The 24,465-nt window shown below is 36.3% G+C and overlaps 1 long non-coding RNA gene across 1 annotated transcript; it reads left to right on the forward strand.

The window, feature by feature from the left end:
• The first annotated feature begins 21,059 nt into the window (after window positions 1-21,059).
• Window positions 21,060-22,629, forward strand: LOC141640125 (uncharacterized). Its single transcript, XR_012542866.1, has 2 exons — window positions 21,060-21,494; window positions 22,274-22,629. It is a non-coding gene; the product is annotated as an uncharacterized LOC141640125 (long non-coding RNA).
• The last annotated feature ends 1,836 nt before the right edge of the window (window positions 22,630-24,465 follow it).

Below are 24,465 nucleotides of genomic sequence, written 5' to 3' on the forward strand. Positions count from 1 at the left end.
GTGGGCGAATTAGAGGCGTCTCCACCCAATACACTTACCCCTTAACAACTAGTTGAAGGAACTCATGATTTATTACGAATGTCGGTGGTTTAGTCGTTCCCTAGGCCTTAATTAATTTGAGTAAATCGTATTTAATAGCTTGCTTTATCATTTTATAGTTTAATTTATTTCTAGTTATTTAGTTTAGTCCTTTAGATAATAAATTCATCCTTATTTTATCCGACTTAGCTAAGCATAAGAATTGAGACAATTAGTAATCACCCTTGTTCCTTGTGGTTCGACCTCGACTACCCTTTACTAGTTGAGTAAATTGTTTGATCGGGTACGACGACATCTACCCCGCTATCATTTTTTCAAGATCCATGGTTGGTTTATTTCGTTGGTTTGTTCTTTTTTTTTTTTTTTTTTTTGAAACCAAGTTTGGTTTATTGTGGATTTGTGGGTGTTTATTTATATTTAAGCGGTTTTGTTCATATTCAAACCCAGATCTAATAAATATATTTATTATACTCATATTTTTTTACATTTACACTCGTATTTTTGTACATTTACACTCATATTTCTTTACATTTACACGCATATTTCTTTACATTTACACGCATTTTTCAGATTTACACTCATATTTCCTTACATTTACACTCATATTATTTTACATTTACACTCATTTTTCAGATTTATACTCATATTTCTTCACAGTTACACTTGTATTTCTTTACATTTACACTCATATTTTTTTACATTTACGCTCATATTTCTTTACATTTACACTCGTATATCTGTACATTTACACTCAGTTAAAAGTATATAGATTTGCACTCATAGTTTTTGTTAACATTTACACTCGTATTTCTTTACATTTACACTTGTATTTCTTTACATTTACACTTGTATTTCTTTACCAAAGTTGTACTACATGGTGGTTGATATGAATTGACTTAAAAATTAAATTTTTGTGGATATTTACACTCATAATTCTTTAAACATTTACACTCTTATTTCTTTACATTTACACTCGTATTTCTTTACATTTACACTCGTTAAAATTATATAAATTTGCACTCATATTTTTTGTGGATATGAGTTGGTGGGGAAGGACGATGATGGTGGCGTTTTTTGGTACTCGGACTAAAGTTTTACTCGTAAAGGACAAAGTTACACTTATAAAGGACCAAATTCACACTCAAAGGGCAAAAGTTACACTCTAAAACCTTCAAATTGACTAAAAAATCAAATTTACACTCTTAAAATGTTACATTTACACTCGTAAAACATCACATTTACACTTGTAAAATGTTAAAATTATAAAAATTCAAAATTTCCGTCACAAAAAATCAAATTTACACTCTTAAAATGTTACATTTACACTCGTAAAACATCACATTTACACTTGTAAAATGTTAAAATTATATAAATTCAAAATTTCCGTCACAAAAAATCAAATTTACACTCTTAAAATGTTACATTTACACTCGTAAAACATCAAATTTACACTTGTAAAATATTAAAATTATATAAATTCAAAATTTCCGTCACAAAAATCAAATTTACATTCTTAAAATGTTACATTTACACTCGTAAAACATCACATTTACACTTGTAAAATGTTAAATTATATAAATTCAAAATTTCCGTCACAAAAAATCAAATTTACACTCTTAAAATGTTACATTTACACTCGTAAAACATCACATTTATACTTGTAAAATGTTAAAATTATATAAATTCAAAATTTCCGTCACAAAAAATCAAATTTACATTCTTAAAATGTTACATTTACACTCGTAAAACATCACATTTACACTTGTAAAATGTTAAAATTATATAAATTCAAAATTTCCGTCACAAAAAATCAAATTTACACTCTTAAAATGTTACATTTACACTCTTAAAACATCACATTTACACTTGTAAAACTCATACAACATTACATTTACACTTCTGAAATCTGAAACTCAAAACTGATTAATTAGGGGCTAGAGAGAGAAAGAAAAATTAATTAGTGTATAGAAATTTGATTAATGGTAATTTTTTTTGATAATTTTCAATCTCAACCACCCATTTCAATCCAACCATCCACATTTTTTTCTTTTTCTTTTTAATGGCCCTTAATCAAATTCATCTCAACCATCCATTGAGTCCATCCAATGGCCCTTAGAGGGACTTATGTACTCAATGACACATGTTGGACTCATTAGAACTCCTATATATATATATATATATATATATATATATATATATATATATATATATATATATATATATATATATATATATATATATATATATAACTCCATAAGTTCTATTAAGGGCCCTTGGATGGTGAATATGGATGGCTAAGATCAACAAAGTGTGTTTAATACCTAATCTCACTATCTCTCTCCTCCCTTACTAATCCACCCTAATTAATCAATAATTTACTATATATTTGTTTTCCACTCACCCATTTCTCTCTCATCCTACACATTCCACTCTTCTCTTCTCTCAAACCCCCAATAAAAAAACCAAATAAATAAAAAAACCCAAAAAATCCAAATAAATAAAAAACCTAAAACTCCAAATAAATAAAAAAAAAACCAAAAAAATTAAAACTCTAAAAAAAATCAAAAATCCAAACAAATCAAAAACTTCTCTTCCTCATACACCACCACCCCACCCGACACCACCCACCGTCTCACCACCATCGGAAAACAGTAACGTTTTTTTTTTTCTTTTTCCAGATTGTGGGTCTCTTCTTTATCTTTTTTTTTTTTTTTTCCAGATTTTGTGTTAAATTTGTTGTTTGGAGTTGTTTTATTTATATTTGTTAATATTAATCTTAGATATATTAAAGTTATTATAATTCATATTTTGACATTTCAAATATCGTCTTATTTTTTTTTTTTCAAATCTCGTCTCGTTAAAATTCGTCTTATTATATAAATTTGACTTAGCCACCATAGTTAGATCAAAGAGGTACATATATATATATATACATATATATATAAATGAAATCTAATGAGTCCACCCTTTTTCATTGAGTCCATAAGTCCTCTTTAGGACCCTTAAAAAGATGGGATGGAGGGCTGAGATTGAAAGACAAAAAGAGACGATTAAGACTAAAATGAAGGGATGGATGCTAATTAATCCCTTTCCTTCTCTAACATCACTAATCAAACACTAATTTTCACTATAAAAGCATTCTTTTTCCACTCACTTCTATCTCCTATCACACAAATATCAATCCTCTCCTCTCTCTAAAAACCAAATAAATAAAAAAACTCAAAAACCACCAGCCACCTTCCACCATCCAAAAAAATAAATCACAACAAAAAAACCCTCTCACCTTCCACCACCCGACACCATCACCGACCACCCTCCATTCTTTTCCTCTACTACTACGCCGCCACCAGCACCACGATCCACCCTCCACCATCAACACCACCCACTGCCACCACGTCCTCCTTTCCACCACCAGATCTAACCGCCACCACTCAACCACTACAACAACACGCCACCACCTACCAGCCGACAACAACACCCACGCCTCACCACCACCACCACAACCCACTCTCCACCATCAACACCACGTCACCAACACCTCCACTCCTGCCCGCCACCACTACCCCACCCCGACACACAACTAGCCACAACCCCCGACACACAACTAGCCTCCCCTCCGCCACCTTGCTCACCACGACACAAACCAAGCCACAACCTCTCCAAACGCTCAGATCTACAACCCCGACAACCGCTCCACCAGTCTCTTGTTCCACCCAGATCAACAACCCGACAGCCCGACCACGCCGCCGTACTACCTCGCCGACAACCAGATCTGTCGCCAATATCAACACAACAACCACCAGCCGCTGCCTTTCTCTCTTTCAATTTTCTTGTTTTTTTTTTATAATTTTCGTTTTTTTTGTTTATGGAGTTGTGAATCAATGGAAGGCTGTTGTTTTATATTTCCTCTTCCCAGTTTTTTTTTTTTTTTTTTTTTTTTTTTTAAATTGGAGTAATCTTGTCATTTTTTCAAATATATCATCTTGTTTTATAATTTTTCAAATCTCGTCTTATAAAAAATCGTCTTGTTATATATTTTTTTTAGAATTACATTTCAGCTCTGGTTTTGTTTGGTTCCTTTTTCATCTTTTATTTTTTTGTTGGGCTTTTTTTAGTACTTTTCATTTTTTTTTCAAATTTACACTCGTATGTCTTTAAATTTACACTTGTACTCCATTAAAGTTACCCTCGTAGTATGAAGTGTAAATGTGTTATTTTCATATCTGATTTTTAAAGTTACACTTGTATTTGGTCTCGTTTTTCAGATTTACAAGTGTAAATCTAAAAAAAAAAATCGTATTTTATTAAATTTATATTCGTAGATCTAATAAATATATAGTAGATTTTTGAAAAAAAATCGTATTATCATGATTTTTATTCTTAGATCTAATAAATATATTTATTATACTCATATTTCTTTACATATTGTGACACCCTTAAAAAAATAGCGTTAATTAAACACGTAAAATCTACGGAAAAACTGACAGGATATGTTTGTAATTGGTTCAACTAGACAAAACCTGTAATTTTTAAAAATTTTCCTAAACCATTCACAAACATCTCCAACTTAAGAGTGCCAAAAACCTGCAAAAGCTAATAAACTAATTTACATGCCATAGCTAACGATAAGAAATATAATGATACAAACCAAAATCAAAGAGGGAGACATATGTCCCTTCAAAATATATATACATAACCAAAAGTTAAAAGGTTTACTACAAAAATAGCCAAACTAGGTCCAAGGTTCTCTTGCTCACTAGCTCGTCCGTGAACCCCAACTAAGCATCAAGTACCTGTCAATCGCATTTTATACAAACACGAAAGCCACAATTCGGTGGGGAGTAACTTTGAGTCCTCCCGACCACGAAACGTCATATTTAATGTAACATGTAATGTAACATGTAAACAACATGATAATTAATCTAATTTCCAAGTATTCTATCATATGAATACTAAACTGACCAATTTAAACTATCATGTGAAACATATAAGAAGTAGTTATCCAAACTTTATCAACTGTAACCGGCTTACATCTCACCTATTACAATTCATAAAGTCACCATACAAGAAAGGGCAATATATCAAAGACAGGCATAAGTTCTTAGCACGGTCAATAGTCACTCTGTAACTCGAGTCTATACCACGAGGTAGGGAAGGTAATCGAACCGGTATCTTGGCTCAGGGGTTAATATTAATAAAACATGGCCAAGACACAACACAACCCTAGCCTAAAATCTGCATGAGACCCTAGACATGCGGATACACACCACCGCACCCAAGACCCACAATTTTTCTAAAACAAAGTGAGTACCCTAAGGAGTCCACCAAAGGGTTGGCTAGTACTTAAGCTGACCACTTACTATCAAAATAAGTAACGAGGTCATGCCCCAACTTGGATATAAACCCACCAAGTCAGGAACACAAAGGCTATTAAGCAGTGAACATATACTCGTCAAAGACTATAAAGACCTATCTATGATGAAGGCCGAAATACTCACCTAGGACCTAGTCCCAGCTAGTCCCAGCTTGAATACTTTAGCCCACACCACACAAGACAAGTAAGACATCCACTTAACCATAAGAGGGCAAAGAGTCCAACTTACCAACATAAATGCTAACATTATATCATGTGAAAGGCTATATAAATGTCTATTCAGCAGACAATCCAACAATAAGTATTCAATACCAATTTCCAATTCTAACAATATTAACCATATTAAAGGTTTCGGGGAATCTAGGGCCGTTTCTACAATATAAGAAGCTACTTAAATCAACTAACTACACATGTGAAATAAAAATATAATAAATGGCCTAAAACAAGAAAAAGGCCGATTATCTAATTCATTCAAAATTTCATCCAACCGAATTTTTACCCGCAACCCCACCTGCGGCAGTGCGGGTTAAATTGCATGGTGACCAATCACACAATTGATTCGACATCGAATCGATCAAAGGGACCAAGGCTCGATTTTGATAATCATCCAACATTACAATTATCGCTATATAATTCATTTTGAGCCTAATCATTACAATTTCGTTTTATAATCTACCCTAACATGTGATAACTATCAATATGAGCATAATTTTACCAACCTCATTATCTTTACTACTAACATTATTCATTTCAAAGGTTTAACCATATGTTACTTATTCTAACTACAACATTAATGAATCCGAATTGACAAATTTTGCATGAAAAACCGCGAAACAAGCAACGGACTGACCCGGGCCAGCCGTGGGCCAGCCGTGGGCCTGCCGGGCTTGCTGCCGCCATCCCCAATCCTCCATTTTTCCGTTTTTGTTCATTTTAATTCCGTTTTAAGCATTACTTAATCGTTCCCATTCCATTTCTATACTAATATGAGTACTAAAACTAACAAAAGACATGCATGCAACCATTTTATCATGTGAAAAATTAACTACTCAATCAAAAATCACACAAACATACAAAAAGCAAAGAATGTGACGATTATTCGTCGAGTAACTCGAAATATGTTACCTTAAGCTAGAAAATGAGCAATTAGCACCTTGAAAACCAAACCCTAACAAGCAACTAGCCACTATCTTCGACAATATACGAGTCCCCAGACTCGTCCTCCAATTCTTCACCTAAATAAACAATAAAAACACAAAAATAAGCATAAAAACCGAAATTGTGCCAAAATCGTCTTAAAACAAAATCAAGAAAACTGAAATTAAAACATACTAGGTTGTAGATCTCGAAGAGAGGATTCCGAAAATATAAATTATGTGAAAATCCGACAAGAAATGAGGAAGTTAAGGCGAAAATTAGCTTGAAAGTGTATAAAAATGGTGTTTTGTTGATTAGGAATGATAGAGAATGTAAGAAGAAAAGAAAAACCAGAAAAAAGGAAGGGGAAGGGGGTGCCGCGGGTAAGAGAGAAAGGAAAGGAAAGAGCGGGTTTTTAGTCGGGATTTTACGAGTCGGTTTTGGCTCGTTTCGATAATAATTAGAACCGCTTGTCAAATGCAAATTCCGACAAGACCAAAGTTCTTAAACACGAGATTACAAGAAAATTGAGTATTCATACGACCCATTTCCAAAATCGTTTACCCAATTTTCAAAAGAGTTGTAATTTTTCCCGATATGCCCATTTTTTCGAAATAAAAAGTTTTTACACGGTTTAAACTATTTTTAAATATTTCGAAACTATCAAAATAAATACTTTTCTTCAAAATATAATAAAATTATATTTCTTTGAATTATTTTTACTTCAAATACATTAATATTAAATTCAACTTGATTAATAAATTACTTTCGCAAAATAATAACGGTCCAAAATTACGGGGTGTTACACATATACACTCGTATTTCTTTTCATTTACACTCGTATTTCTTTACATTTCCACTCGTATTTAATTTCTTTACATTTACACTCGTATTTCTTTACATTTACACTCATATTTCTTTACATTTACACTCGTATATCTGTACATTTACTGTAACACCCTCATACTCCAAGTGCCTTACCAGGACCACTCAGGTATAAAAATGTTACCATCTCGGTTACCCGAGGCAATCAATATCATAAGACAATAAAGAAACGTACTTTAAAAGTAATTATAGTTTAAGTGATTACATGTTCAAAACCAAAACTGATAAAAGGAAATACAAGATCTCAAAACTATCTACTATCAAAATACTATCAAGCGTCAGACACAGCGGAAGACTTCTAAACTGCAACGTGGTGACTCATCCCAGCTATCCCATACGCGTCATATAATACCTGCTCAATAACTGCTCACCACCCCCGAATGGATCACCACAGTTTTTAAAACATTAAATGGGGTCAGTACTAATCACACAATTTATATAATCCAACAACACAACAAACAACACAGCTCAAACGGTCACACACACAATCACACCCACTCCAATCAATCTCCGTCATCGACTATCCACTGGACCAGCCATGCCAGTGGGGGACCGCAGCCGTTCCCACCTAAGCCCCGGTCATCATACCGAGCGATAACCCTGTCCCATTAATGTGCACATCCCCTCCCGTGGCGGGTTCCACGGAGGGCGAAACTAGGGCGTGAAGCCACTCCTCCAAGTGACTCCACTCAGCCGAGAACGCATCTCGAGAACCGTAGACAAACAATCACAACCATCAAACAAAATCAACCAACAACCGTCACAATACGAATACGATAATATTCAACAATCACAAAACACCAACAATGCATTATGGGACTAATACCGAGTAGGAAACCCTACCGAAAGCAACACAATCGACGGTCTCACAAACCGATATCAAAAGGCTTTTTCTACGAATCTTCCTCCTAACATACAAACATATAATCACTACCAATCAAGAAATACAACAAAACCCCCAAATCCCAATATTAGGGTTTAACCAACTTTAACGAAATACTATAAAAACGGTACGTAGATCTTACCCTCGACGCAAGGATCACAAAGGTATAAAGAAAGGTAAAATCCGACCTTCCAAGCTCCGGGATTTGCCAACAATGCGATTGATGCGAAGAACGTAGTTTGTTTTCTCTTTTGAAAGCAATTAGGTTATAAAAGTGTTTAAAGAAAAGTGGCGGAAGTAATTATATACTTAATCGCATTATTAACAAAACCCACAAATCATCACCCCGTAAACCGGCTACTCGATCGAGTAGCTGAGGTACTCGATCGAGTGCCCCCTTACTCGATCGAGTATCAACGTTACTCGATCGAGTACCCAACAGGTCAGAAACTATTTTAAAAACGCAACTCACCCTTACTCGACAGAGTAAGGCCTACTTGATAGAGTATCCAGAGACTCATAAAACCGTAGTATTACAGTCTTCCCTCCTTAAAAAGAACTTCGTCCCCGAAGTTCAACCCATACATAAAAACAACCATACTAACTCGACCAAGACACAACAACATAGCTAAGAACTCAAGAACTCGACCAAACATAAAACATGAACTCTTAACACCCACTCCACCAACTATGTTTACTTCCCCAACATGACTCCAAGTGATTACATGTTCAAAACCAAAACTGATATAAGGAAATACAAGATCTCAAAACTATCTACTATCAAAATACTATCAAGCGTCAGACATAGCGACACCCCCTACTCCAAGTGCCTTACCAGGACCACTCAGGTATAAAAATGTTACCATCTCGGTTACCCGAGGCAATCAATATCATAAGACAATAAAGAAACGTACTTTAAAAGTAATTATAGTTTAAGTAATTACATGTTCAAAACCAAAACTGATAAAAGGAAATACAAGATCTCAAAACTATCTAATATCAAAATACTATCAAGCGTCAGACACAGCGGAAGACTTCTAAACTGCAACGTGGTGACTCATCCCAGCTATTCCATACGCGTCATATAATACCTGCTCAATAACTGCTCACCACCCCCGAATGGATCACCACAGTTTTTAAAACATTAAATGGGGTCAGTACTAATCACACAATTTATATAATCCAACAACACAACAAACAACACAAAATCAAACGGTCACACACACAATCACACCCACTCCAATCAATCTCTCACCGATCGCTTCACTGGACCACCATGCCGGTGGGGGACCGCACCGTTCCCACCTAAGCCCCGCTCATCATACCGAGCGATAACCCTGTCCCATTAATGTGCACATCCCCTCCCGTGGCGGGTTCCATGGAGGGCGAAACTAGGGCGTGAAGCCACTCCCGCAAGTGACTCCACTCAGCCGAGAACGCATCTCGAGAACCAGAGACAAACAATCACAACCATCAAACAGCAATCAACCAACAACCGTCACAATACGAATACGATAATATTCAACAATCACAAAACACCAACAATGCATTATGGGACTAATACGAGTAGGGAAACCCTGCCCGAAAGCAACACAATCGGGCGGTCTCACAAATGATATCAAAAGGCTTCTTCTACGAATCTTCCTCCTAACATACAAACATATAATCACTACCAATCACGAAATACAACAAAACCCCCAAATCCCAATATTAGGGTTTAACCAACTTTAACGAAATACTATAAAAACGGTACGTAGATCTTACCCTCGACGCAAGGATCACAAAGGTATAAAGAAAGGTAAAATCCGACCTTCCAAGCTCCTAATTTGCCAACAATGCGATTGATGCGAAGAACGTAGTTTGTTTTCTCTTTTGAAAGCAATTAGGTTATAAAAGTGTTTAAAGAAAAGTGGCGGAAGTAATTATATACTTAATCGCATTATTAACAAAACCCACAAATCATCACCCCGTAAACCGGCTACTCGATCGAGTAGCTGAGGTACTCGATCGAGTGCCCCCTTACTCGATCGAGTATCAACGTTACTCGATCGAGTACCCAACAGTCGAAACTATTTTAAAAACGCAACTCACCCTTACTCGACAGAGTAAGGCCTACTTGATAGAGTACCCAGAGACTCATAAAACTGTAGTATTACAGTCTTCCCTCCTTAAAAAGAACTTCGTCCCCGAAGTTCAACCCATACATAAAAACAACCCTACTAACTCGACCAAGACACAACAACATAGCTAAGAACTCAAGAACTCGACCAAACATAAAACATGAACTCTTAACACCCACTCCACCAACTATGTTTACTTCCCCAACATGACTCCAAGTGATTACATGTTCAAAACCAAAACTGATATAAGGAAATACAAGATCTCAAAACTATCTACTATCAAAATACTATCAAGCGTCAGACATAGCGACACCCCCATACTCCAAGTGCCTTACCAGGACCACTCAGGTATAAAAATGTTACCATCTCGGTTACCCGAGGCAATCAATATCATAAGACAATAAAGAAACGTACTTTAAAAGTAATTATAGTTTAAGTGATTACATGTTCAAAACCAAAAATGATAAAAGGAAATACAAGATCTCAAAACTATCTACTATCAAAATACTATCAAGCGTCAGACACAGCGGAAGACTTCTAAACTGCAACGTGGTGACTCATCCCAGCTATCCCATACGCGTCATATAATACCTGCTCAATAACTGCTCACCACCCCCGAATGGATCACCACAGTTTTTAAAACATTAAATGGGGTCAGTACTAATCACACAATTTATATAATCCAACAACACAACAAACAACACAGCTCAAACGGTCACACACACAATCACACCCACTCCAATCAATCTCCGTCACCGACTGTCCACTGGACCAGCCATGCCAGTGGGGGACCGCAGCCGTTCCCACCTAAGCCCCGGTCATCATACCGAGCGATAACCCTGTCCCATTAATGTGCACATCCCCTCCCGTGGCGGGTTCCACGGAGGGCGAAACTAGGGTGTGAAGCCACTCCCGCAAGTGACTCCACTCAGCCGAGAACGCATCTCGAGAACCAGAGACAAACAATCACAACCATCAAACAGCAATCAACCAACAACCGTCACAATACGAATACGATAATATTCAACAATCACAAAACACCAACAATGCATTATGGGACTAATGCGGTAGGAAACCCTACCTGAAAGCAACACAATCGAGACGGTCTCACAAATTTGATATCAAAAGGCTTCTTCTACGAATCTTCCTCCTAACATACAAACATATAATCACTACCAATCACGAAATGCAACAAAACCCCCAAATCCCAATATTAGGGTTTAACCAACTTTAACGAAATACTATAAAAACGGTACGTAGATCTTACCCTCGACGCAAGGATCACAAAGGTATAAAGAAAGGTAAAATCCGACCTTCCAAGCTCCGGGATTTGCCAACAATGCGATTGATGCGAAGAACGTAGTTTGTTTTCTCTTTTGAAAGCAATTAGGTTATAAAAGTGTTTAAAGAAAAGTGGCGGAAGTAATTATATACTTAATCGTATTATTAACAAAACCCACAAATCATCACCCCGTAAACCGGCTACTCGATCGAGTAGCTGAGGTACTCGATCGAGTGCCCCCTTACTCGATCGAGTATCAACGTTACTCGATCGAGTACCCAACAGGTCAGAAACTATTTTAAAAACGCAACTCACCCTTACTCGACGAGTAAGGCCTACTTGATAGAGTACCCGTGAGACTCATAAAACCGTAGTATTTACGGTCTTCCCTCCTTAAAAGAACTTCGTCCCCGAAGTTCAACCCATACATAAAAACAACCATACTAACTCGACCAAGACACAACAACATAGCTAAGAACTCAAGAACTCGACCAAACATAAAACATGAACTCTTAACACCCACTCCACCAACTATGTTTACTTCCCCAACATGACTCCAAGTGATTACATGTTCAAAACCAAAACTGATAAAAGGAAATACAAGATCTCAAAACTATCTACTATCAAAATACTATCAAGCGTCAGACATAGCGACACCCCCATACTCCAAGTGCCTTACCAGGACCACTCAGGTATAAAAATGTTACCATCTCGGTTACCCGAGCCAATCAATATCATAAAACAATAAAGAAACGTACTTTAAAAGTAATTATAGTTTAAGTGATTACATGTTCAAAACCAAAACTGATAAAAGGAAATACAAGATCTCAAAACTATCTACTATCAAAATACTATCAAGCGTCAGACACAACGGAAGACTTCTAAACTGCAACGTGGTGACTCACGATATCGTATCTACCACATATATATCTCTCACGACACCAACTCCATACATAACCAACTACCATCCTCTAACGCTGCTAGCTCCATAATATCATCCACTATCAAATCCAATATCAAGACACTCATAGACATCAAACGGAATGTTACATTCTACCACCCTTAAAAGGAACTTCGTCCTCGAAGTTTACTCACACTCATAACCTCATCATCCAACTGTCAACACTAGTGAAATATTCTCACACTCCTAAACATCACGCTACTACAAGCACGGTCATGACCTTTAATAAAATCAACCACAACAAAGATTCATCCTTTATGCTACACCAACACTTTACTTCTAAATGTACTACAAGATGCACAACCATGAAACTCTCTTTTATCGCTTCCTACTCATCTTAAGACAAATGTTACGTCCTCGTAACTCACTAATACTAAATCCTAGCTATATCTTCTCATTATCCTCATCACCACCGCATGTCAAAAAAACCGTCTATAAACCAAACACTCACCATTCCTATATCCAAGGCTCCCTTACTTAAACATTTCTCAATCCTCAACTCATTCGGCATACTACCTAACCTATACCATAAAACTCGTAGCAAAATCAACATACCAACTCTTTATTATTACTGCAAAATAACATACCTCTCTATGTAAGGCACCTATCTCCCAGAAGCATAACTCACGATCCACACTCGTTACGTACACGCACACTAGATCCTCAAGTTCTTTCTTCCATTACCGCAAAACTCATACATAACTCAACATGGCACTAATTCCCCAACACCCTACACTCACTGTCTCAACAAAGGATTATGAACCACCTGCATCTTTCGGGTCATTACCACACATGTTCTACGACTCACTTGCCATTACCATGTCTACTGAAGCCTTATCTAGAACAAGATCAAAATTATTGTAACAACCTCTCACAACCGTGTCCCATCAACAGGAAAATCACTATACCATGACAACAACGAAAACATATACAACTTTATTTCATATCATACTCGACCCTCATTCCCAGACTTAAACAGGTAAAGAAAACATCAATAAACAAGACAACTGTCTATCTGCACAAACTGAAACTCACAAGAAGCAACATCAAACAAAACAACAATCTATGTATGACTGGTATGTACTTTTGAAAACTCGTATCATAATCATCCCGCCTACTCCACCACAACTGGTGACGGCATCACAACATCGCCACCAACAGCGCACCGCAGTGCGAAAATACTCGCATCACAACATGAAGTACCATGCCCGAATCACCATCCGAGGCACAACAACCACATCGATAAACATCACAACCACATATAATTCTCATAAACACTGGCTCAGTACGACATTTCGAACAAGAAAACTTACTCAAAACCGTTTTACTAGATTATAACACAACATATTATACGAAATAAACTGACAAGAATCTCATGAACATCATCCTTACCATTTCACGGAATGAACATGTATCATCAATACACATACAATTTTAATTATCCATGCCAGATCAATCAAATTGTTGCCTTTTTAAACCTCATTCCATAGTATACCGTACCCAACATAAATTACAAAACATTCATATAACAACTTTATAATTATCACACCATACTACTTCTTGTGAGGTCAGAACCTCGCATAAACATTTACACATATCATAGACCCGTAATCACAACCAACTAGTCAATCCTGATCACGTAAGTTACCACCTGATAAAAGTTACCTCTCACCTGAGCTTAACTCGTATACACCTCATAACATATTCTCCCATTCGCATTTCCATCACCCTCTGCCAAATGTAGCCACACCATTAATACTCAACTACTAACAACCGCCTCATATAACCACATCTTATACTCTTTCATAACAATACTTATCAATCTGGTCCCTACAAAATCAACCTCTTTAGAATTGCTACCTTTCTAATATACCATCACCCTTAACCACTAGTCACAAACCATAACACTACCACTGTCCGGACATCAAACCTCTTACACTCATCTCTAAACATCACGTTTTCTTTCCTATCTTTGGTTAACATCCCAAACAACGAACATCAAATCCATCAACAAAATTACCTCAACATTCTTCCCAATACTATCCCGAACTGTATCGTCATCTAACTCTCCACCAAAATCTCATAGAGTGCAGATACTAAATCAACCTCTTACTCCCTTAATTCCTCGAAACTCATGATTAATCATGTTGTCCTGAAACTTCTGTATACCCATTAACTAATATCCTCATGATAATATCATAAATCTCGACGATTCCTTACTTCTATATCACATAACTCACGAGTCAACATTTTTCTCAACTTACTTTTATCCTTCTTTTCTCTTTACACTCAACAATACCAATTAATAGTTCAACTCCTTATTCCTTCTAGCTAACTCTTTAGTAATCCAGTTACCCTTTCGTTGCTCCAAAACTCAAATTCCATTATTTTCTACCGACATCATCTCACTCTTTCTTACCATGGATCTTCTCTTATTATGCTATCACTCACACTTGCCACTAATCTATCCATAAAATCAACGTTCACTGTCCAAACAATTGCATCTCTTTTGTACCTCTCTAGAAATCAGAATTCATTTCATACCGTTAATTACCCAAGGAAATCACACAGTAGTTTCATCTCTTAATAAACCAAATCTCCCAAACTCACTCACTGTCTACAAATACACCTCGCGACATGTCTCCACAAAGTTCACTATATACTACTCTTCTCAACCCCTTTAAACGAACTTTCACTATGCATACTCCTAACCCACACGACTCCTAACCATCTTCCTCCATAATTCTTTACATATCTCAAGTTGCCACTATCCACATCCTTACTCTCAATCCTTTCATTCTCACGTTCCTTAGACTCACATCATCCCTTGCCCATATTCACTTGCTTTTACGTTACTCAACACACAATCATATCACTCATCTTATCTCAGAGAACATGCTCTATGTCTCAATTAAGCCATAACGATCTTCCTTTTCTTTTTCCACTATCTATCACAACCACATATAACTCATGTCCTCCCACCGAACTCATACTCACCACAGATGCCACTCCTTACATCACAATATTGGGTAACTTACGCATCAAGACCAACATACATGTAAAACAATGCATAAAGAAGAAAAATAACACTTTTGAATTAAACATGATATGCAACAAAGTCTAAAGATAAGCATATGACCCAAAATAGGGGTCACTAGTTCGAGTACAGGCCACTCGATCGAGTAAGGGACTTACTCGATCGAGTAGGTGAAGGTCAGAAGCACGTAAAACAAATCACCAGGGCTACTCGATCGAGTAACTAACGTACTCGATCGAGTGCCTCATACTCGATCGAGTACCAAGGCTACTCGATCGAGTACCCTACGCAATTCTCAGCATTGTCCAGTTTTCGTAAAACAGTCATAACGCACTCATTTCTTGGTCGTTTTGGGCGTGTGACCTATCGTTAGAATCGTAAAAGAACAAGCTATCACCTCCAATTGGAATCATATTAAAATCATTTATACATCTCAAGTTATAACAGTTTAAAGACGACCTCTTTATAATCGAAAAACACAACTATTTGATTTTACTTCCAAACAACTTAAACGACAACAAGGTAAGTAAAACCAACTCAGTACTCATAAAACCAGTATTTCTAATCACATGTTACTACTTTCAAAAGTCACGCAACAACATCCATCATACACATATATATTATTTAACTCATTAATCATGTACTAACCGCATGCTTTAAATTTTATGACTTTTCGTAAAACAAAACATACTCATACAATTACAAATACTATTTCCATGTTACTAACACAACAATATTACAACTCCACTTCGTCATCTAAACATATTCATATTCACAAAATCCATATTCTCATGCAATTGACACTCCATCTTTTCCAATCAGTTCATCTATTTCAACCACATTCTTCATTTACAAGTGCATATGATATCACAATAGACAATTATATGAACTTATTATCTAACTTTACGCAAACAGAATTATGTAAAATCATATCAAATCCCCTAATCACAAGTTACTAGTATATACACATTATAAACCATTCATCCTGCAACATCATTACCCATCACATATCATCATATTATCTACTTCCCTTTTTCCACCACATCATTTATTTTCTCAAGTACTTTTCCAACAATTCCATACATCATTGTAAACCAAATATCATGCAACATGCCTATTCACAACACTTTATCATTTACCACATTCCTCATTCCACCACAAACATACATCCACTGATTCATGCCACACATCACCATTTAGGTACACAATTTACAAGATAAACACATAGCGATCCCGACTCATATCCCATGGTGACCGGTTCAAAATTGTAGGGCGAGTTCGCAACTTTAGGACGTCTCCCAAGTCTTTGAATTAGCTCTTACAACTTTTACCCCGGGTTCATTTTAATTTGACTCCCTATATTCATTAGGTTCATTGGTTACAGGTTTCAGGATCGTCGCTCTGATACCATTTTGTAACACCCTCATACTCCAAGTGCCTTACCAGGACCACTCAGGTATAAAAATGTTACCATCTCGGTTACCCGAGGCAATGAATATCATAAGACAATAAAGAAACGTACTTTAAAAGTAATTATAGTTTAAGTGATTACATGTTCAAAACCAAAACTGATAAAAGGAAATACAAGATCTCAAAACTATCTACTATCAAAATACTATCAAGCGTCAGACACAGCGGAAGACTTCTAAACTGCAACGTGGTGACTCACGATATCGTATCTACCGCGGGTCCGCCTAATCCAAGCCTAAACCCTTTCCCCTGTTATCGGAAATGGGTTATTTAGACGAAACGTACCTACAATATATTTAAAATGAACCGAAGACAATTTCGAAACGTACCTAGTACGTAAAAGTGATTAAACGGGGGGCCGGGTATCCTAAAATGGGACGGGAAATGGTTTAGGGTTGGATTAGGCGGCCCGCTACCGCGGGTCCGCCTAATCCAACCCTAAACCCTTTCCCTTGTTATCAAAACGGGAACCGTAAACTGAGCCCTAAAAGGGGAAGGGTGAACCCCTTTCAGAGGGGTCCGGGTATCCTAAAACGGGACGGGAAAGAGTTTTGGGTTGGATTAGGCGGCCCGCTACAACGGAGTTGCATAATCCAACCGTAAACCCTTTCCCTTGTTATCGGAACGGGAACCGTAAACTGACCTCTGAAAGGGGGAGGGTGAACCCCTTTCTGAGGGCGCCGGGTATCCTAAAATGGGATGGGAAAGGATTTAGGGTTGGATTAGGCGGCCTGCTACCGCGGACCCGCCTAATCGAACCCAAACTCTTTCCCTTGTTATCGGAAAGGGGTTATTTAGACGAAATGTACCTACAATATATTTAAAATGAGTCTAAAACTCTTTCGAAACGTACCTAGTACGTAAAAGAAATTAAATGGGGTGTCGGGTATCCAAAAAAGGGACGGGATGAGGTTTAGGGTTGGATTAGGCGGGCTAAACCCTTTTCCCTTGTCATCGGGGGCTGCCATTTTGGAATACCATTATATGCAATAGAGGTGCCATTCTTTATCATCTTATATAATAAAAGTTGTATCACATGAATTGAATAAAAGAATATATTACAGATCATTTACTTTTTTTTTTTTTGAAAAATACAAATCATTTACTTGAATGGATTTTGTGTTCCGTTTTATTCACAGTAAAAAACTCATCGCATCTACTTCGTATGGGAAATCAAATGAAAGAATCTCTGTATGCTATGTACTAGTTTTTCAAAGATACAAACAATGCTTAATTGCTTATTGCTCAGGCATCAGAAGGCAAAATCCAGTGCTTGTTTTTGGCTCATCAAATTATCACACATTTTTTCTTTTGCTTGATGTTAGTAAAAATTCACACAAAAAACAACTAGAAAATACAGTAAACTAATCCAACTACAGTTTCCAGCCATATATCAACCCACAACAAATAAATGTGAAAAGCAATCACAAATTTCAAATAAGGAAAAAGACACCCATTCCCATTGATCTTCCTAGACTCCAAAACCATATCATCAAACTTGTTCTTTAGGCAATTGGGGTTGTCCCATGGCAACACCACGGTCATTAGATAGCTGGCGAACGCATTTGTTCCGGCTGAACATAAAGACAAAGTAAGAAATGAAGCTGAGGGCGACGCTGAAGAAGCAGAACACCCTAGCACCGGCAAAGTTGCCTGGCCTGGCAACTGGGCATGGGTTACTCTCTATATGGTAGTTTTTAACCAGGTAGTTCATATTGTTTAGTACGACCGTACTAATAAGCATTGAGAACGCACCAATACATTTCAACCTTCAAGTTTGTCAAAACATCAGACATGTGACCAAAATATTTAGTCAAGTTATAAATAAACACTCAAGAAGAGGAGGAAAATAGCGACAGATGGATAGATACCAACAGAAAACAAAGCAAATAATGGAACATATCCCGTGAGCAGCAAGAAGCAGCCTGCTCCAACGCTTATCACTATTTGCTGTATCAGCAAGAGAATGGCAGCAACTATCCCGAGTGCCATTGTTGTATCAGCAAGAGAATAGCAACAACTATCCCAAGTTCCATAATTCCGATCCTAAGTGGTATTTTCTTTGCTAAATAATTTTGAAACAACCCCACCTATCTAATTTTTCTAACCTCTTAGAGCACCCACAATAGAGAGGATGAGAGATCCTCTTAACACTCTCTTTCCTCTAAGAGGACATCCTCTCTATTGTGAGGCACATGTTACCCATCCTCTTAGCAAGAGGAAGATGCCTACTTCCTCTATTTTCCTCTAATTTTAGAGGAAAGCTTACATTGGCCCTAGTGCCCACAAACCAATTATTATTTGTCTTTTGCATAATAATTCTTTTATTTTTATCTTTTATAGAATTTTAAGATTATTTAAATTAAAAAATGTAATATGAGAGGATCCTCTCTATTGTGGGAAAAAATAATGGAAGAAGATGATAATGGTGAGAAATGAGATTGATGAAAGAGAAAATGAGGTGTCGAAAAAATAGAGGAGGAGTGAAAAAATAGGAGGAAGATAACATCCTCTCTATTGTGGATGCTCTTAAAGTGTCTCAACACAAAAAATTGTTGTCTAAGAAAATGTACAGCATAAGACTACCAGATACACACAAACGGTACACTAGATACACATGCATATTATGTATCTAACAGTATGTTAAATGTATCTACAACCAAGGTTAGTGTACCTAAGCTCATTTCCTATCCGTCAACACCTCCCGACGCCGGCAGCCACTCCAACCCCACGCCATCGAATTTGCTAACACCAATAACGATGACGACTACATCACCAGCCATGCCTATCTTCACTCCTTCCCGACGCTAACAGTCACTCAATGCGACCATCGGCTCCCCATCACTCACCCCACAACAAGCAAACCTTCACTCAGTCAACTTATCAACATTTTCCTCTGTCGCCAGCAACCAGCATTCACACCGATGATTACTTGGGCGTAGTCAGACGACGCTGGCAATTCCTTCAAACTACTCAACAACCGTTGCTCAATATATCACAGATCCACCATCCTCTTTCGTGACAGCCAGCAAGCTGAGCCTACGCAACCTTCATCTGCCACTACCAATGTTCCGTCATCGATAAGGGCGTTTCCGGCGAACAAACCAATTATCAAATTCAGAAGTTGCCCATAATTTAATGGCTCACCTGTACAAATTTATTTTCGATTTGGATACATGCGGTGCACCGATCTGGTCACCAGAGGTGTGGTGGCATCGACGAGTTCGCTGAAAAATTTGGTCGTCGGCGCTGCTAGCATTTGAGGAGAGTGAGGATGCGAGTAGATTGAAAGATAGGTTTGAGAAGGGAAGAGATAATAGTCAATTTATTTCACTGACGCCGACAAGGTCGTGTCGGACCTTCGGCGGTACGATGACCCATCGGTGTATTGTAGCGGTGGATATGGTGGCTAGTGTTGTGGATGACGATGGCAGGGAGTTTGGTAATTGGGTTTGTGCGAGATTTGGTTGAGTTATATGCGGCATTGATGTTTTCAATCTGATGGTGTTTTTAATTATCTGATGGTGTTTTTTTTGAGTTATATATATAAAAAAAAAAAGAGATCAAGTGAATCCACCATAGATATTTAAGTCCATAAGTTCTATTAAGGGTCCTTGGATGGCGAATATGGATGCCAAGATCAACCCACAGAAAGTGTGATTAATGCCTAATCTCGCCATCTCTCTCCTCCCTTATTAATCCACCCTAATCATTATATATATAAAAGAATAATGTAAAATCGCTGACGTGGCACAATCTCCTTTAAGAATTAAGGTAATGCAGCCCTCACATTCAACCTCACAAAATCAGTTTTGTTTGAGCCAATCACGGTTTTGCAATATGGTCACATCAGCACACAAAAAAAAAAAAAAAAAAAAAAAAAAAATCAAAGTCTAATTAAATCTGACATTAATTTAACCTAACCCTTTGTCATTCTCTATGCTACTTGAGAATGACAATGAACATATTCCCAAGAGACTCAATTAATTTTTGGGTAAAATGGTCTATTTTCTTTTAATTACTGCACATGTGCACATATACAATTTCCAAAAAAGAAGAGTGCTTCAAAAAGTCTGGAACACTTTTACCGACCCTTACACTTCTCACCCTTATTCACCATTATTATCTAAGCAAACTATCTCCTCAATACAAAATTTCAATTCTCAACCACCTCTAATACGCTCCTCTCTACAGTCTACATCATCCCATTTAGATCCCCAACAATCACTTTCAGACGCCGTCAACGAAACTTCGTCACCGGCGAGTATTTCGAGATAGGTGTACCTGATTAGTGGAGGAGATGAAGGTAGGAGCCGTGTTCTTAATTACTCTCCTCTTTATATTTTCTTTCACAGCCATATGCAAATTTATTTTTCAATGTACAGTTTCAACTAATTTTTTGGGAAATATTGCATATTCTTAAGAGGGTTACTAATTGCTATGCACCTTCTCCCCACCGTCTCCCTTTACCTTCTCATAATTGATTAATTAAGTATATACAATTGGTCTCCCTTGTGACGGATTACCATTTGTGGTGGATATTTTGTGAGATAAAATGGTAACAAAATAGGTTAGTGGAGAAAGGGGACCACATGAATAGTATTGCAGAGAGAGAAAAAGTGGGTACTTTGTGAGGTAAAATGGTATCCGTCACTCAAGAGTGACGGATATGTGCCGTCACAAACAAGAATTTGTGAAGTATATATCATGTGGGGTCAAAAGGCAAGTTGATGAAGCAAAATAAACGATATTTTAATCGATTGTGGGAGGAGGTGGAAAAGAAGGTAGATAGTATTTCTTCATTGGTAATTACACGGTTATATTTTTTTGGGAAATATATAGTCTGTATTTTTCAATCACCAAGTAGTCTAATATGATTATTGTTTTTTCAGAGGGTTTTAACACATGTTATCTCCTCTTGAATTCAAACAAGTAATATATCGAAATTCGACAATTCTTAATGTTTATATAACCAAGCTTAATTTGTTCCATTCTTAAACTAATGAGAATTCAACGGTAATATATATGTCGATTTCTTTATCTTGCTATATAAATGTATAATCTGTATGTACTAATGAATTTCAGGATCAAAATGGTGCATTTGTGGTTTGGGACGGTCTCTCCATTATTTATCGTCTTTTGGTGAATTGTAGGAAGATAATACGGAGTACATTATATCTTTTTACCATGGTTTTCTCGGTAACCCGTAATACTCTTTACTATTCTTTGTGGTTTACCAAGAGTTCATTCATGTTTTCGTAATATATTTGTCTTTAAATTATTGTATTTTGGGTCTTTTTTGTAAAGTTGGTAATTTTGTTGTTTGCTTAATATCGCGGTTCGCGAACATTTATCTTCAGTTATTAAAATACGGAATGCGTAAAGTTGGTCACTGTTACAATTTCTTATAGTAGTTTTAATTAGTGTTGACTATTGAGTGATTTGTTACTCTGTAAGTCTGTATTAATTTAACATCTTTTGAGAACTATTTGGTTTCACTCTCTTTTAGTGGTACTTTATAAAGGAAATGGTTTGTTATTGATATTAGGATTTACGAAGGCAATAGTTTGTCTCTCAGTCACATTATAATGAAATTTGTATTTCTCCTGTAAATTCAAAGATGGCAATTAGAGTAAAGCTCACAGGCTTTATGGTGTCGGATTTGTCTGTATTCCTATGAGAAAAATCTAAAATTGACAGAAAAAGCTGCCTAAATTTGTTCGAATTTTTTTTTGTGTCGTGTCGTACTCCTTACACCTAAGTCTATAATATTCAATCATTTCATAAATAATTGCATTGTGCAAGTAAGTAAATTTATCTTCTTCTCTTCAAAGACAAGATTTGAAATTTTCATATGGGCATATCAGATTTGGTAATATTTGATAGGTGCCATTGCGTTGCTATAAAGCTCAAAATATATGGGTACTTTTTCCTCATTGTAGCTCACCAACGGAAATTTATCTTTGTGATTATCAGTTTATTATCTTAACAATTACTAGAAATTAGCAATATTTGATTATGATTATTTTTCATGTTTTATGTTGCTCCATTGCCATTATGTGAATGCCAATCACAAATTTGAAAAGTTCAAGTGCTAAACTAATGGTGTAAATGTTAACATGCCTTCAAGTATGAGCTACCGTATATTATTCCAATCTTATATATTTTAAAAGTTCTTTATGATCGGAGGCAACGAAAATGGAAATAAGGCAAGCTTCAACTTGCTGATCACTTGCTAGAATAAAGCAAAGTTCGTAGTTGTTGTCATGAGTCAGTTTTTTGTAAACTGTTTGCGGAACTAAGGTCCTAAATGCAATGATGATTTTACTTTTTATCCGCTTATTTAGTAATTAGTAAGACAATGTCATCTAAATGTTGGATGATTTGTGTATTATAAATATTTATCATCTTGGAATTTAAAATTCACTGGAACAAATTTGAGACATCGGTGTGTTTAGTTGTATTAAGTACATGCTTCAACAGAGGTAAGATTTGTTCCTTTATATGTTCACTTTAGTTATTTTCATAGTCCATCTATATATCCACTGTCACGTTGATTAATAGAATAGTAAAAGTAACAATAGTACCATTGATTAAGAAAATTAACAGTTATAGTGCGGTATCACTTGCCATTGCAATGAATTTGTCACACTTGGTAATGCGTATATATAAACCATTGGAGTGGAGAAATTTTTTACATCGTTATAATTTTTTTAGATCATAAATTTGAAACACATTCATTTTGCACAGCTTACCCCCCATGCAATTTGTGTGCATTATCAATCCATATTTTAAAAGTTAGTTATAAAATCTGTGGAGTCTATTGATCGAATACGAGGGGGGGGGGGAGTGAATTGAGTATTAAAAACGATGACCTCTTTTTCGAAATATATGATATAAATTAATTACTTGATTTTATTGATTAAAATCAACTAATTAAATTATTAACAATAAATGCAAAATCGAAATAACAATAATAAAGAGAGAGAGAAAGAGAGACACACAGGATTTTGAAGTGGTTCAGTTTCACAAGTCGAAACCTACGTCCACTATTCTCGATTAATAATTTTTAGTACCTTTCTCCGGATTACAAAAATTACCAATCCACTCGTATAATCAACTATATGATTATAACTCAGATTGAGTATCGCTAAATACTCTAGGTTGCTCTTACGTTAATAAGAAAAATACAACGATAAATACTAATCTCACGTTATGCGAGTGAGTATAATACCCTTGTGTATTTAATATCCTATAACGATTTTTCTTCGAGTGAT

The sequence above is a fragment of the Silene latifolia genome, unplaced genomic scaffold (genome assembly GCF_048544455.1).
Source record: "Silene latifolia isolate original U9 population unplaced genomic scaffold, ASM4854445v1 scaffold_73, whole genome shotgun sequence".
Classification (NCBI taxonomy): Eukaryota; Viridiplantae; Streptophyta; class Magnoliopsida; order Caryophyllales; family Caryophyllaceae; genus Silene; species Silene latifolia.